The sequence below is a fragment of the Eleutherodactylus coqui genome, chromosome 7 (assembly GCF_035609145.1).
Source record: "Eleutherodactylus coqui strain aEleCoq1 chromosome 7, aEleCoq1.hap1, whole genome shotgun sequence".
In the NCBI taxonomy this organism is placed as follows: domain Eukaryota; kingdom Metazoa; phylum Chordata; class Amphibia; order Anura; family Eleutherodactylidae; genus Eleutherodactylus; species Eleutherodactylus coqui.
In genome coordinates this window covers 199,401,264-199,418,754 of record NC_089843.1, presented here as the reverse complement: position 1 = coordinate 199,418,754, position 17,491 = coordinate 199,401,264, and the positions used below count along the sequence as shown (strand labels likewise).

Below are 17,491 nucleotides of genomic sequence, written 5' to 3'. Positions count from 1 at the left end.
ATACCCCTCGGGGTTTGTCAACTTAAAAAAAAAAATCTGTTCTTATCAGTTTAATATCTGATACGTCCCCTATCTGGGGACCATATATTAAATGGATTTTTAGAACAGGGAGCTGGAAAAAGAGCTTGCTCTGTCCACTCCACGCATTGACCTGGTATTGCAGTACCTCCAGGACCGGTGCACCCCCTTTCCTACAACAGTTTCCAAAAGCAGAAAAACAAAACCGACGAGCAAGAGGTGCAGCGCAGCTGTGGCGGCGGCTGCTGCTACCACCACCCAAGCACTTTGATTGACACTCAGCCCGTCTGCTCGCAACATTGTATCCACTGAGCAGCTGCGTCTGCCAGAGTGTGCACAGCACAGGTACAACTGGAAGCAAAACAACACACACACACACACACCAGTTCATATGGCAGCCGCACTCTATAGTTCGTACCTACCGCTGCGCTAATAGCCAAGTTGGAAACATCGGGCAGGCACAGCGTATCCTGGCAGCCTGCGTCTGTATGCTCCACGTATTCGGGTCATGGGTGTATGTGCAGGGGGCCCATAAAGTCTCTCTTCCCCATCTCTCTTCCTCACATTGTAAACCAATGCTATCAATGAAGCTTTATAGTTTGGGGGCCCAGTCCCAGACTTTGTACTTTGGGCCCCGCAGCTTCAAGTTACACCTCCGGATCAGGATAATGCTAGGCCATTCCAACCAGCCTGTGTGTGTGACCTGCAGTCGCTGGTAGTCGAAAAGCGGCCGGCCCCGGATGCGCGCTTCAGAGTGGACAGACAGCAGCGGACCCCCAATCACACAGGCCCAAGGCTTGCTATGTAGCACGGAATACCTCATTGGACTGCAGCACTCCACGTGGGCTGAGATACACGCTCCACGTGGGATGGGCAGTATTCGTCCATGAAGATCCAGGCCAACGTTTAGAGATGGAGCAACACTCGGGGAGCAAAGAACTCCAACGAACGGACGTCTACTTTACAAGGATGTATTGCTTTATTCAATGCATGGACACAGAAACAGTTCAACCGCTCGATTACAGACCGCAGTCAATACAGTAAAGAAAGAAATGTGTCTGTTTAATGTAAACTTGCATGGAGCTCGTTTGTCAGCCACTGACTGAATGCTGCTGCTGCATGTCTAAAACGTGGTCTGACGTTACATGCACCACCAGGGATAAGGCCTTGCCTATAAGCATTCCCCAGCTGGCAAAAACGGAACCTCCCTGCCTATTCCTCACCATGGAAGAACGGAACCTACCTTTTTTTAAAAAAAAGAAAGCCACAGCAGCAGCCAACTCGATTTTGGTAGGCCGCTGTCTCCCCCTTGTGTGCTGCATAAAAAATGCACTCCACTAAAAATAACAATGATCCACGAAATAGAGCGTATGGAGAGAATGAGGCTTCTAGATGAGCCATCAGGCTATGATGAATTGTATCACACCTGGGCGATATGGATAGATGCCCGGAGCTCACCCCTATTTACTAGGTGGTTACAGACAGGGACATGTGAGTAACACGTTTAAACCACAATCGTAAAGAGCAACAACAATCCCGGAGCCCGCCCGCCCCCCCCCCCCTTTGTTTTATTTTCTCTTTCTCCCGTGTCATAGATACCTACCCTCCCTTACCACTCCCCCCCCTTACCCTCCCCCCATGCCCCTGTTTGTAGACCTTATAAAATATCACAGACAAACATGATATAGTTCAACTCGAAATTGATTTATTAAGTTTCATTGTCAAAGTTATTTTTACATTGCTTTGAGATAAGGCAAAAGTTTCCCCCCCCCCCTCCATGAAACCAATAAAACCTATATTGAATAAAATAAAAATGATGCAGTTACCGGTAGTTCTGCAGCTACTTGGTGGAAATAAAGACCATCTCCCGTCTCCCAGCTGCAGCAGAGACTGACTAAAATGGCTGCCAAGCCCGGTATTAATGCTTCTAAATTGATGACATCACAATGGAGTGACATCAGCCTGCCATATACCTGGCTCATGACATCACAAAGGAGTGACATTAGCCTTCCAAACACCTGGCTCATTTGCATACAGTATGTATGTATGTGAGTCTATCTATCTTTATTAATTATATAGAATATGGATTATTTCTGAATTACAGATTTTGTAGATATAGATTAAAGATAGATTTAAGATTGTTTGTGTGTGTATGTGTGTGTGTGTATATATATATATATATATATATAATGTATATATGTAAAAAATATATAAAATCTGTAGTTATGTATGTATGGCGGGAAAAAAAGGCCTGCTGTATGTTTTTAAGTTCTTCGGATAACAATGCCGCTCTAATATTCTCCTTACTAGGGTCTACTAATGCCGGCCCAGGGGAAGGCAATAAAGCCCTATGGGGCCGAAGCCAATTTCCCTTATTTTAGGTTAAAAGTTTCCATCCGTCCCCACTCGAAATGCGGCCGGCTGAAAAGATCCCTCCAACCGACCGGCCGACGCACCTTCAGAGACAAACTAGTGCTTGCTTCTAGTGTCATCGCCGGCTTAACCATCCTGTGTAGGGAGCTGACGAGTCCTGCAGCAGCAGCAGCAGCAGGCTCTGCAAGCCTAGGATGCGTGAGCACTGTGCAAGAGGAAGGACTGAGGTTGTGAGGCTGGGCGTGGTTGAGAAGGTGTGGGGCGGGGCTAAGCAAAGTTTTAAAACTCTCCCAGCTGCCTGGGTGCATTGTGGGTGCGCCCAGAGTGCCGGCTGAGCGTGTTGCCTCAAGCCTTGGAAGTGGAGTTGGGCGGACCGGGCTACAGGTGAAACCCGTTTCGGGTTATCGCTTCTCGGCCTTTTGGCTCAGATCAAGTGTAAGGCTCGGTCTGTGTCGGAGGAGCGATCTGAGTGCGCCCAGTTTTTTGCTTGGAGCAGCATCTTTTTCCTGTGGTTTTTGGACCGACAGCTGACCCCTGAAACTGTACGGCATGAAGAATTCCATACGTTTTGAAGTTCCGACTGGAGACTCCAACAAGAACACGGTCGTCTTTATCGTCCGGGATATTCTCTTGGAGAAGATGAAGGTACCTAAAGCAGCCATCTACAGCGTGCAGGACTTCCCACGGCAGGGTATGTACGATGTGACTTTTACGGAGGAATACATCTGCTTTAATGTATATGAATGGCTCAGAAAGCATAAGGACATTGACTTGTTGGATGGAGTTGAAATCTCTCCTTTGTTTGGCATACATGAAAAGCCAGTCCTGGTGCATGTCTACAACCCTTTTACTGAGGTGGAACTAATTAAGAGCTTCTTAAGGAGATATTGCGACCAGGTGAGAGGAGGAGACAAGCAGACAAATATCTTAGGCATTTTCAACTGCAAGTATAAGTTTTATGTCCGGTTCAGACAGAGTGCCGACAGCATTGGAGGTGTGAAGCACCCACCGGCCAACTTCACAATTGCAGGGAACAGAGGCAATTTAACCTATCCGGGGCAACCCACTTTCTGCCGCAATTGTTTTGAGTTCGGACATGTTAAAACTGAATGCGTGAAAGGGCAAGTATGTAGAAACTGCCAAGCTACTGGTCACCATGCTGGTAATTGCCCGCAACCAAAGCGGTGCGACCTGTGTGGTTCCAGTGATCACATATTCAAGGATTGCACTGCGAGTATAAGGCCCAGAACAGGAGGAGAGTGGGAGGAGGCGCCAGAGCAAGAGAGAGCTGGTAAATCCCCCGGCATACAAAGGAGGGTTGAAAACCTCAAAGGTGCACATGCCGCAGCTGCAGGGGTCGCTGAGGTGTCTGGAGCTGTAGAGGCCCCAAAGGTATCTGAGACTGTAAAAGTGTCTGAGGCCACAAAAACTGAGGCTGCAAAAATGTCTTGGGCTGCAGTGGCTGCTAAGGTGCCTACCAAAGCGTTGGAGGAGGCTGGAGTGTCTGGAACCGCTAAAGCTCCAATGGTTCTTAAGTTGTCTAAAATATCTGGAGCAGCTAAAAGGCCAGTGGTTGGTAAAACGCCTGTAGCTTCTAAAACACCAGAGACTGTTGAAATGTCTGAGACGGCTGAGGTGTCTGAGGCCCAGGTGTCCAAGATAATAAGACACCTGGAGGAAGTAATTGAAGGGGTGGAGAGCCCGGTACATCCCTCAGACCCTGAGAACATTAGAAGTTTCTCCTCACCAGAGACTTCCCTGTGTAAGAGGGAGGGTGGTGGTGGGGATCCTGAAGGCTCAAGCGATGAAGAGTTCGCAAAAGTGGTGGGGGACTCTGCTAAAAAACGGAAGTGTGAGAGGAGTAAAGAAAAACCCATGGAAACCGGCGACCCGCTGGAAAAAGTGGCGCAGGACCTTGTCCTTACTACTGACAGTGGTGAAGACTTATAAATGAATCTTGCATAGGGTACTCACCCTGATGTATTTAATCAGCACGTATAAGGGGATGTAAATATGGGTTTTTCCATTTGTTCACAAAATGTGCGTGTGTTTACCAGTAAGGTCAGGAGAACGGCCATACTGAAATTCCTCAGACAGGAGAATGCGGATGTGTTCTGCCTGCAAGAATGCGGGATTACTGGTGACATAAAACCTGAAGAATGGCCTTATGGGGCATGTATATGGTCTGGTAGTAAGGCAAACAGAAATGATGGGGTAGGCATATTGCTTAAGTCGGGGGAGGTGCAGCTAGACAGCTACACAGTAATCGAGGTGGGGAGGTGTCTGTCGGCGGTTTTGATATATAAGAATACTAAGTTTTTGTTGGTAAATATTTATGCTCCCAGCAGTAAGAAGGAGAGAAAACTTTTATTTGAAAAAATTAAATTGTTTATTCAGGGCAGAATGCCAGTAATCGTAGTGGGTGATATGAACTGCGACCTGGACAAGAAGGCGTTTGATTTGTCTGGGAAGGTTTTGTCCGAGATTATTTCTGATTTTAGGTTGCAAGATATGCAGATTTTATGTAAAGTTAATCCTAAATTATTTACGTACCATGCTGATAGAGGCGGCCTTCATTCCCGGCTGGATTATTGTTTTGTTTCAGAAAATATTACGCCGTTAAGTTACCAACAAAAACCAGTTATTTTCTCGGATCATGAGTGTTTGCTGTGTGGTGTGGATGTGAATGTGAGAGGGGTACATGGGAGGGGGCTGTGGAAACTTAATATAAGTCATCTGGAGAGTGAGGATGTGAGAAAGGAGTATGAGTGTCTGTATAACAGGTGGTGTGAGAGGAAAAACAAGTTTGCTAATCTGCAGTGGTGGGATTGGGTAAAAAAGAAGACTAAAGCATATTTCAAGTCTTTGGGATATAAACTGGCAGCAAGAAGGCGAGAGGAGTACACAAAACTAAACACACGTCTAAGTTTTTTGGAGAGAATGAGAGAGAATGGTGTGGATGTGCAGGATGAGTTGGTGAGTGTGAGGAGAGAAATTAACAGGTACATGACAGAAAAAGGCAGAAGTATCATATACAGGGCCAAACTGGAGAAGATGGAGTATGGAGAGAAATGCTCTAGGTTTTTCTTTAAAAAAGTCTTTGCAAAGAAACCAACAATAGAGGTGGTGATGAAAGAGGATGGATGTGAGGTGAGTGGGGATGGTGTGAGTGAGGAAGTGGCTGCGTTCTATGAGGATCTGTATGCGGTGAAAGAGAGGGATGAGAGTTTGGAGAGTGAGGTGCTGAGTGTGCTAGAGAGTAAGCTCGGAGAGGGAGAGAGAGCATCTGTGATGAGAGACATATCTATGGATGAGGTGGAGAGAGTGGTACAAGGAATGGCTGTGAATAAGACGCCTGGTGAGGATGGGTTGCCTGTGGAATTCTATCGTCTGTTGTGGAAGGTGGTGGGAGTGGATGTGTGTGCGGTGTGTAAGTATATGTGGGAGAATGTGGAAGTGGCTGAGAGTATGCGTGGGGGACTGATTGTGTTGATACCAAAAAAAGGAAGTTTGAAAAGTCTGAAAAATTGGAGGCCTATCACATTACTTAATTGTGATTACAAGATTTATGCGAAGATAGTGGCCAACAGAATGAGAGATGTGGTTGAATGTGTGGTGAGTGAAGAGCAGTTCTGTGCGGTGCCTGGTAGAAGAGTGCAAGAGAGTCTGGTGTTGTTGAGAGATGTGTTGTGGGATTGTAAGAGTAGAGAGAAGAGTGTGTATGTTGTATCGATAGACTTTGAAAAGGCGTATGATAGATTGTCTCATAGTTTTTTGTTTAGAGTGTTGTTGCGAATGGGTTTCCCAAGTGATTTTGTGTGGAGAGTTCAGAGTTTGTATAATGGAATGTATAGCAGAGTGTTGGTGAATGGGTGTGTGGGAAGAAAGGTGAGTGGATGTTCAGGGGTGCGGCAGGGCTGTCCGCTGTCCGCAGTCGCATTAATTTGTGCAATTGAGCCACTGTTGTGCCTGTTGAGAAAAGATAAAGTTGTGAGAGGGATCCATATTCCAGGAAGTGGTGGGAAAGAGTTAAAAGTGTGTGCGTATATGGACGATGTGTGTGTGGTGTGCGAGTCAGAGAGTGCTGTGCGTAGAGTCAAGTTGTTAGCGACTATTTTTTGTGGTGCGTCTGCTTTTAGAGGGAATTGGTCAAAGAGTGAATGTAAGGTGTTTGGTCCAGACACTACATTCAAACCTAAATCTCTCACTCCGCCTACTTCCCCAATCAAAATTTTGGGGATCATGTTTAATGATTCTGTGGATGGTAAAGAGAGTTGGGAGGCAGCAAAGGAAAGAGTGGAGAAACGGTTGACCTTCTGGAGAATGAGAGATCTTAGTCTCCTGGGAAAAATAGTAGTAATAAAGAGTATTATCCTGCCTATCTTTTTGTATGTGGCAATGATCTTCCCGCCTGACTATATGAGGCTCAGGAGTTTAAATAGGATTCTATTTGTTTTTTTCTGGGGATCTAAGATGGAGCGCTTGAAAAGAGAGACTGTGGTGAAGAATTGGAGGAATGGTGGTATGAGTTTCCCGAACCTGGAAGTTTATTTTGGAGTGAATGGATTAGTTTTTCTGTTGGCTGTGATTGAGAGAGAGGGAAAGGTGTCGTGTATGATGAGATATTTGGCCGGGTGACTGTTTGTAAGGTTGAAGTGGTGTAAGAATGACTTGAGTAAGCCTGTTGCGTTCGTGGTTCCAAAGTGGTATGAGTGGATTGTAAAGTTTGTAGAGAAGTATGAGTTGAGTGAAGTGGAAGTGAGTATGCTCCGAAATAAACGTCTGCTTGTGAGAATGATTGAGAGTAGGGAAAGGGTGAGTGAGATAAATCGGGTTGGTGGAAGAAATGTGCAGAGAGTATGGGCGAAAGTGAGAATGGATGGAATGACTGGCAGACAGAAAGAAATCGTATGGCAGAGCTTGCATGGCGTACTACCTGTAAGAGAATTTCAGAGGAGCAGAGGTCTAATAGCGAGAGAGACCTGTCCTAGAGTCCAGTGTGGAGGCAGCGAGAGCATAGTCCACTTATTCTGGAATTGTGCCTATGCCCAGAAAGTGGTGAAAAAATTAGGACCGCTATGTAAAGAGTTAACAGGTATTCAGTTTCTATCCTTTGAGGTACTGATGTTCGGTCTAGGTGCCAGTGATGGAGTGAAAGAAAGACTGTTGTGGTTGTTTTTGTCATGTGTGAAAGAAGTGCTGTGGGATGTGAGGAATGTGTATGTGTATAAAAGAGAAGAGCTGAGTGTGAATGCGAGTGTAAGAATGGTACTGGGAAAGTTATTCATATGCTACCTATGGGATAAGAGGAGGAGGGGGGTGGATGCGGAGGGCGTTTAAAGGTGAAGAAGTGGATTCAACTTGTTAGATTGTAAATAGAATGCTTTTCTTTGTAATTTTGTTTTTGTGAAAATTAAGAACAGTAATAAAGCCTGATGATGAAAGGGATGAACGTTGCAGTAAATATGCAATGGCAGTTTACTTGAAAGTAAAGTAAAGTAAGTTTCAACCCAATCTGAGGGTGAAAAAAAAAAAAAAAAATCTGTTCTTATCAGTTTAATATCTGATACGTCCCCTATCTGGGGACCATATATTAAATGGATTTTTAGAACAGGGAGCTGGAAAAAGAGCTTGCTCTGTCCACTCCACGCATTGACCTGGTATTGCAGTACCTCCAGGACCGATGCACCTCCTTTCTTATTTCAGTATTCAAAAACAGAAACGACGAGCAAGAGGTGCAGCGCAGCTGTGGCGGCTAACAACCAAGCACTTTGATTGACACTCAGCCCGTCTGCTGCCGTGGAGCTCGCAACATTGTATCCACTGAGCAGCTGCGTCTGCCAGAGTGTGCACAGCACAGGTACAACTGGAAGCAAACCAACACACACACACACCAGTTCATATGTCAGCCGCACTCTATAGTTCATACCTACCGCTGCGCTAATAGCCAAGTTGGAAACATCGGGCAGGCACAGCGTATCCTGGCAGCCTGCGTCTGTATGCTCCACGTATTCGGGTCATGGGTGTATGTGCAGGGGGTGCGGTCGCACCTGGGGCCCGGAGCCCTAGGGGGCCCATAAAGTCTCTCTTCCCCACATTGTAAATCAATGAAGCTTTATAGTTGGGGGGCCCAGTTCCAGACTTTGTACTGGGGCCCCGCAGCTTCAAGTTACACCTCCGGATCAGGATAATGCTAGGCCATTCCAACCAGCCTGTGTGAGTGCCCTGCAGTCGCTGGTAGTCGAAAAGCGGCCGCCCGGCCGGCCCTGGATGCGCGCTTCAGAGTGGACAGACAGCAGCGGACCCCCAATCACACAGGTCCGAGGCTTGCTATGCAGCACGGAATACCTCATTGGACTGCAGCACTCCACGCGGGCTGAGATGCACGCTCCACGTGGGATGTGCAGTATTTCGTCCATGAAGATCCAGGCCAACGCTTAGAGATGGAGCAACACTCGGGGAGCAAAGAACTCCAACGAACGGACGTCTACTTTCCAAGGATGTATTGCTTTATTCAATGCATGGACACAGAAACAGTTCAACCGCTCGATTACAGACCGCAGTCAATACAGTAAAGAAAGAAATGTGTCTGTTTAATGTAAACTTGCATGGAGCTCGTTTGTCAGCCACTGACTGAATGCTGCTGCATGTCTAAAACGTGGTCTGACGTTACATGCACCACCAGGGATAAGGCCTCGCCTATAAGCATTCCCCAGCTGGCAAAAACGGAACCTCCCTGCCTATTCCTCACCATGGAAGAACGGAACCTACCTTTTTTTTAAAAAAAGAAAGCCGCAGCAGCCAACTAGATTTTGGTAGGCCGCTGTCTCCCCCTTGTGTGCTGCATAAAAAATGCACTCCACTAAAAATAACAATGATCCACGAAATAGAGCGTATGGAGAGAATGAGGCTTCTAGATGAGCCATCAGGCTATGATAAATTGTATCACACCTGGGCGATATGGATAGATGCCCGGAGCTCACCCCTATTTACTAGGTGGTTACAGACAGGGACATGTGAGTAACACGTTTAAACCACAATCGTAAAGAGAAACAACAATCCTGGAGCCCGCCCCCCCCCCCCCCTTTTTGTTTTATTTTCTCTTTCTCCCGTGTCATAGATACCTACCCTCCCTTACCACTCCCCCCCCTTACCCTCCCCTCATTCCCCTGTTTGTAGACCTTATAAAATATCACAGACAAACATGATATAGTTCAACTCGAAATTCATTTATTAAGTTTCATTGTCAAAGTTATTTTTACATTGCTTTGAGATAAGGCAAAAGTTTCCCCCCCTCCATGAAACCAATAAAACCTATCTATATATATAAAATTGAATGTATGTCTGTCTGTGTGCGTGCGTGCATGTCTGCGTGCGTGTTTGTCCTTTATGCGCTACTACACCATTCATCCGATCGCCATGAAACTTTGGGAAGTTGTTGAGTACACTCCTGGGAAGATTATAGGCATAGTACAAATATCCTACGATAAATGGCGCGCGAGCGTCGTCGAAAGTTACGCCCCCCCCACGTAGATCGAATAAGTAAGCCACCTGCTATTGTGATGTCATCACTGATGTCATCAACATCGGACGCCCTTGAACATGCCCCAACATGTTCTATAAAGCTGCATTGTGATGTCATTAAGGCTCTATTATGACACGTACAGCTTGGAACCACTAGAGCACGCCAGCCAATTACCATTGGAGTTGGAAGTGGGTAAACAAGTACTAGGATATCTTCCTAAGAAGCCACAGCAGCCGGATAAATTGTATGTTCCACCCAACGGCTATTTTATTCAGCCCGCAAGGGGGAAGCAGCGGCCTACAAAATCTCATTCAGGTAGGTAGGTTCAGTTCTTGGAGGTTGGGGAATGCTTATGGGCAAGGCCTTAGGTCTCATCCCAACTCGATTATTCAATTCTAAGCGCAAAAGAATCAGCGTCCAAATTTTATGTACGGAATTTAATTCTCTCACTTCCCAATGTCATAGAAACTTGAAATTTGGCACGAGCATTGATTATGTCATAAATGGGAAAAGCTAATGGGTCCCAACTTGATTATTCAATTCAAAGCGCCAAAGAATTAGCGTTCAAATTTTACGTACGGAATCTAATTCTCTCATTTCCTGATGTCATAGATAGATAGATAGATTGATAGATAGACTGTATGCAATAACCCAGATAGATAGATAGATAGACTGTATGCAATAACCCTGATAGATAGATAGATAGATAGACTGTATGCAATAACCCTGATAGATAGATAGATAGATAGATAGATAGATAGATAGACTGTATGCAATAACCCAGATAGATAGATAGATAGATAGATAGACTGTATGCAATGACACGTACAGCTTGGAACCATAAATACTAGAGCACACCAGCCATTTACAGTCAGTCTCCATTGGAGTTGGAAGTGGGCAAACATGTACTAGGCTATCTTCCCAAGAAGCCACAGCAGCCGGATAAATTGGATGTTCCACACAACGGCTATTTTATTCAGCCTGCAAGGGGGAAGCAGCGGCCTACAAAATCTCATTGGTCGCTGCTGCCGTCATTTTAAAAAAAGGTATGCTCAGTTCTTTCATGGAGAACAATGTTTAGTGGAGAACTCGCTTATTGGATACAATGTTGCGAGCTGGGGAAAACCCCTAGAATAATCCACGGCACGCAGGCAGACAAGCAAAGTGTAAATAACTGGATTGGATAGCTATGTCTGTCTGTCTTCGCAGCAACGAATGTATGTATGTCTGTCTTCGCAGCAACGCGCGACGGGTACGCTAGTATTGAATAAAATAAAAATGATGCAGTTACCGGTAGTTCTGCAGCTTCTTGGTGGAAATAAAGACCATCTCCCGTCTCCCAGCTGCAGCAGAGACTGACTAAAATGGCTGCCAAGCCCGGTATTAATGCTTCTAGATTGATGACATCACAATGGAGTGACATCAGCCTGCCATACACCTGGCTCATGACATCACAAAGGAGTGACATCATCAGCCTTCCAAACACCTGGCTCATTTGCATACAGAATGTATGTATGTGAGTCTATCTATCTATCTATCTATCTTTATTAATTATGTAGAATATAGATATGGATTATTTCTGAATTACAGATTTTGTAGATATAGAGTAAAGATAGATTTAAGATTGTGTGTGTGTGTGTGTGTGTGTATATGTGTATATATATTATATATACATACACTGTATATATATATAATGTACATATGTAAAAAAAATATAAAATCTGTAGTTATGTATGGCGGGCGGGAAAAAAAGGCCTGCTGTATGTTTTTAAGTTCTTCGGATGACCATGCCGCTCTAATATTCTCCTTACTAGGGTCTACTAATGCTGGCCCAGGGGAAGGCAATAAAGCCCTATGGGGCCGAAGCCAATTTCCCTTATTTTAGGTAAAAAGTTTCCATCCGTCCCCACTCGAAATGCGGCCGGCCGAAGAGATCCCTCCAACCGACCGGCCGACGCACCTTCAGAGACAAACTAGTGCTTGCTTCTAGTGTCATCGCCGGCTTAACCATCCTTTGTAGGGAGCTGACGAGTCCTGCAGCAGCAGCAGCAGGCTCTGCAAGCCTAGGATGCGTGAGCACGGTGCAAGAGGAAGGACTGAGGGTGTGAGGCTGGGCGCGATTGAGAAGGCGTGGGGCGGGGCTATGCAAAGTTTTAAAACTCTCCCAGCGGCCTGGGTGCATTGTGGGTGCGCCCAGAGTGCCGGCTAAGCGTGTTGCCTCAAGCCTTGGAAGTGGAGTTGGGCGGACCGGGCTACAGGTGAAACCCGTTTCGGGTTATCGCTTCTCGGCCTTTTGGCTAAGACCAAGTGTACCTGGTACAGGAAGTCTTAGCCGGAAGGTAACTCGGGTACCCCTCTCCTTTGCCTGGCGGGATCGCCCACTTCGGTGGGCTTCACCCGCCTGCTGCCATCAGGGAGAGGGATTATTCCCAGGGTAAACGGGTTGCGATCCCCCTGCCTCTTCTTGTCTCCGGGCCAGGAGAGGGTGCTTATCATATCTTATCACAAAAGCGGTTTTTGTGATATTCTCCAATATCAAAAATGGGCGAGGGCCCTACCGACATACCGGCTTATGCGCGGATAAAGAACACTGTACGTGTGTCTTTTTCAGATAGTGCGGATACACGTGGTCTGAAATATGTGGCTGAGGACGTGCTTAAAGGCGTTTTTAACGTACAAAAACACGAGATTCTGGCTATACAGGACTACCCGAAGCGACGGGTCTACGATGTGACCCTGACAGAGACCGGCATCTTCCGGGACCTGGTCGCAGCCATACCAACAAAAAAAGATCCGAAGCTGGAGGGAGTCTTGTTAGTCGAGCACGTCCTCGACATCACTAAACTCGTGGTGATTAAAATGTATTTGCCCTACACTGACGTGAAGGAAGTTGAGGATTTTCTTTTACGATATTTCAAAGCGGTCAGATGTATGGGTAAGATTATGAACGAGTTTGGAATATGGACTTCAAAATGGCACTTCCAGACCACGTGTGTAAGTGACCCCAGTAAGCTGGGGGGAGTGATCTTACTGCCAGCGCGTTTTAAATTGGGCAAGGTGAATGGCGACCTATACTTTGCGGGAATGCCCGATTTTTGCAGGATTTGCTCAAAATACGGTCATCAAAAAGAGTCCTGTGCAAGCACTTGTAAGAAATGTGGGGGTACGGATCACGAGACGAGTCAATGCCAGAAAGGAAAAGGGTGCTATTTTTGCGGCGGTGTTGGTCACCTCTCTATACGTTTTGCCCCCACAGAGCACAGAGGACGGAGCAGCAAGGGCGACCCGGACCCAAAGAGCAGCCGGGGCAGCCAGATGACCAGAAAACACCCCCCCAGGAGAGGAACCTGAGGAGATGGAGGTTGCAAGTGGACCCCCCCAAAACGAAGGCAAGGAGCAGCGGAGCATCAAGCGGAGGGTGAGTGATCGGCGGACAGGCTCTCCCTCCCGGGAAAGCGGTCGAGGTAGTAGAGCCAAGGAAGCTGGTCCAGGCCCTCCCACGATGCCCGCTCAAACGGTGCCTGAGGCGGAGGACCCTGGGGGCACGGTGGCAGCTCAAAAAAGGCGGAAAGGCTCAGGTGACAGGCTGTACTCGTAGGTGGTGCAGGGGGGAACACCGGAGATCCCGACGAAGTTGGAGGACCCGGTGAAAGTACCTCCTGCGGTGCCATCCCAGAATGCCCCGTCCCCTCCTGTCCAGGAGGCAGAGGAAATGAGCCAAGTACCCACCCCGGCAGAGGGGACAGAGAAGGACATGGGAGCTGGCCTGCTAGCCCCCATGGAGATTCAAGAAACAATCGAATCAATATGGGACCTCAAGCAGATCCCTCTCTTGGGCACCGTCGGGGGTCCACTGAGTGAAGTAGGTTCCTCTCCAGCATCAGCGTTCACGTTAGATTCGGATGCGGGGGGGGGGGGGGTGTGGGAGTGCCAGCGCGGTCTTTGGCTTGCCCGGAGACTTCTAAAGAGAAGACCCACGTTATACCATAGTCTCCAATGGCTGCTCTGTCGGGACTCACATTTAACGTCAGAAGCATCGAGAGCCACGTGAGGAGGGTCGCCCTCTTCAACTATCTGACAATTTTTGCTGCCTCCGTCTTTTTCCTGCAGGAGTGCGGCATCCCGCATAGAGCCTAGTACAAAAAATACCAAGAGGACTGGGTACATGGACCGTCGGTCTGGTCCGGCTCTAACGAGACCAGATCGGCGGGGGTCGCCATTCTTTTTAAAGGGAACGTTTTAATTGATGTTATAAACGAAATTTTACCAGGCAGAGTTTTATTGGTCAAAGCGTTTATTAATGGTATAAAGTGGCAGTTTTTAAATTTTTATGGTGCAACAGATAAAAATGAAAGAGCAGAGATGTTGGAGATTTTACCCTCGTTTTTAAACGATTCTGATCCTCTAATTTTAGCGGGGGATTTTAATTGTATTTTAAAGGGGGAACGCCGGCTGTCCAGCTCAGTGAGCAGAAATTACGACAAAACATCATCTTTGTTAAAAAATGTAATTTTAGACGCCAAGCTCACTGATGCTTTTAAAACATGCAACCCCAACGCATCAGAGGAAGCCGGCGTCACCTGGAGCAACAAGATCTGCAGCTCCAGGATAGATTTTATGTTCTGCTCTTATCAAGTACTGCCTTTTAGATATGATTCTTTTACCAACGTGTTTTTTGACCATAAGCTTTTATATTTTAAAGTTGATACAGTTTTAAAAAGAAAAACTGGAAAGAATGCCTGGAAATTTAACGTGTCCCTTTTAGAAGATCCGCAGGTTTTATCCGATTTTATCGCTTTTTATAGAAACGGCAGACGAGTGAAGGATCCCAACACTCCCACCAGCCAGTGGTGGGAGATGATGAAACAAAAAATCAAAACATTCTTCATCAAGGTTGGGATCACCAAAGCTAGAGTGAAACGTATATTTTATTCAAATCTGAACACTCGTCTGCAAACCCTGTATAAGTTCCGTGAACATGATATAGAGGTGGACCACGAGATCATCGAGGTGAAGAAAGAGATCGCCCGGTGCCTGGAGCAGAGGGGAAAAGAGATCATATTCCGTTCAAAAGTAAAACATCTGGAGGAGAATGAAACCTGCTCCAGGTACTTCTTCAAGAAGATACGTGACAAACGCACAGTCCTCGATGATCTCGGTGGCACCAAGGACATACAGGGTATTTTAAAGAAAGTGCATGAGTTTTATGCGGATCTTTTTAATACAAAAACTGTTGACATTGATTTTATGAATGACTCGTTGAAGGAGATCACTGACGTTTTAGATCCTGGTTCTTGTGAAATTTTATTACGGGACATCACAGAACAGGAGATTTTAGACACAATCAAAAGTTTTAAACCAGGTAAGGTGCCTGGGCCCAATGGTATACCCATAGAGTTTTATGTCACCTTTTTTGGTATTTTTAAGGATGACCTCTTCTCCCTTTTTACAGAAGTTTTTATGTCCAAAGCCCTCCCGGGGTCCTGGAAGAAGGGTGACATGTCTCTCCTATACAAAAAAGGAGACAAGACCGAGATCAAAAACTGGAGACCGATCACCCTTCTGAACAGTGACTATAAAATAATGGCTAAGATATGTGCAAATAGATTAAAGACCGTGATAAACAAAATTGTACACCCCAACCAGGTCTGTGGGGTGCCCGGGAGGGCTATATGGGAGAATCTTAACCTCATAAAAGACTGTATAAGTGACACCAAGTCAAGGAAAGGTCAAATGGCAATTTTAACAATAGATATCGAGAAAGCCTTTGACCGTGTGTCACATTTTTATCTTTTTAAGGTTTTAGAGAGAATGGGTATACCGGAAGGTTTTTTATTGTCTCTTAAAGCGTTTTACAATAATTGCACCAGCAGAATTTTAGTAAATGGTTTTAAAACACAGGAAGTGCTTTTAAACTCCGGGGTGAAGCAGGGGTGTCCCTTGTCCCCACTACTTTTTATGTGCACACTAGAGCCTCTTTTATGCACAATACGTCGGGACAAGCAGATCCGTGGGATCCCCCTGCCCGGTGGTGGTGGGGGGGGGGGGGGGGGGGGGGGGGGGGAATCGAGGCCAAAGTAGTGGGGTACATGGACGATGTGGCAATACTTGGAAAGGACACCCTGTCGATCCAGAAGGCTATTAGACAAATTGAGTTTTATTGCTGCGCCTCGGGTTTTAAGCTCAATTTTAACAAAAGTAGTATTTTAAACATCGGGGACCTGCCCTTGTCAGATGTCCCCATTCCTGTGTCCGACTCGGTGCAGATTTTAGGTGTCTCCTTCAACGAGGACAACAGAGGTCTTAATAGTTGGGACTTGGTGGCACAAAAAATAAATAAGAAATTTTGTATGTGGGGTATGAGAAAGCTGACCATGGAGGGGAAAGTTTTAATAACCAAAATGGTGATTTTACCTATTTTATTATATTTGAGTTTGGTGTTCCCCCCTCCTGGGAGAGTTTTTAACAAAATCGTTAAAGCTGCTTTTACCTTTTTATGGAGTTCAAAGATGGAGAAACTTAAACGCGAGATTGTGATGAAACCAAAAATAATGGGTGGAAAAGACTTTACCGATTTTAAAGCCTTTTTATACACCAAGTATTTTAGCATGTGCCTGGGCGCACTTTTTAAAAACCACTTCTGGTCTTATTTTTTAAGATATAACACAGGTTATTTTATGAGGCGTCACGGGTGGCTTAAAACAGTTTTAAACTCACCTTATTCTTTTAACCTGTCACCAGAATATAAGATTTTAGAAAAAATTGTGGTTTTATATGATTTTACCGGAAAAAGTGCGCAGATTTTAATGAATAGTAAATTAATGATAAAAAATATTAAAGAAAGTGGTTTTATGTTCAAATTAGTAATTTTAATGAGAGCAAAACCAAAGAAATATGGAGAAAGATAAATAACCACATTTTTAATTCACAGAAAGATCTGGCCTGGAGCTGCGTCCATGACTGTCTTCCGTGCCGGGCATTCCAGCATCGTAGAGGACTGACCAACACCGCCGCGTGCCCAAGACCCGGATGTGGAGAAGAGGAGACAACTACCCATCTGTTATGGACTTGTTTTTTAACCAAGAGAGTATGGACTCAGATTTTACCATTAATACGAAAGATAACTGGACTGAGGAGAAGAACGCTAGAAGCAATATTATATGGATGTCTGGAATGCCTCACACGGTCGCAAGAAATTATGGCATGGAAGATAGTCAACTCGGTGAAAGCAGCTCTGTGGAAGGTCAGGAACATTTTAGTCTTCAAACGCGAAGTTTTATCTGTGAAAGATATTTTATCTATGGCTCTTAATAAAATGTATCAATATTATATTGTGGACAGGAAAAACTTTCCTATTTTATCAAGAAAATGGCTTTTAAGGGAATGGAACTCCATTATATAGTGCCACCAAGTGCCCTTTTATGTGTTTTTTAATGTGAATTTTAACAACATGTAATGTATGTTTTGAATGTTTTTTATGGTATGTTTTAAATATGTTCTATGTGTTTTTAAATGTACTATATATGAACATTCTAAATATGTCTAATGTCAAAACGTGTTGTTCAAAATAAACGC

The 17,491-nt window shown here is 45.5% G+C and overlaps 2 non-coding genes across 2 annotated transcripts; both read left to right on the top strand.

The window, feature by feature from the left end:
* LOC136573859 (U2 spliceosomal RNA) lies at positions 1-188 on the top strand. The gene has a single exon (XR_010786076.1). It is a non-coding gene; the product is annotated as a U2 spliceosomal RNA (small nuclear RNA).
* Positions 189-7,889: 7,701 nt separating this feature from the next.
* LOC136574139 (U2 spliceosomal RNA) lies at positions 7,890-8,085 on the top strand. Its single transcript, XR_010786256.1, has one exon. It is a non-coding gene; the product is annotated as a U2 spliceosomal RNA (small nuclear RNA).
* The last annotated feature ends 9,406 nt before the right edge of the window (positions 8,086-17,491 follow it).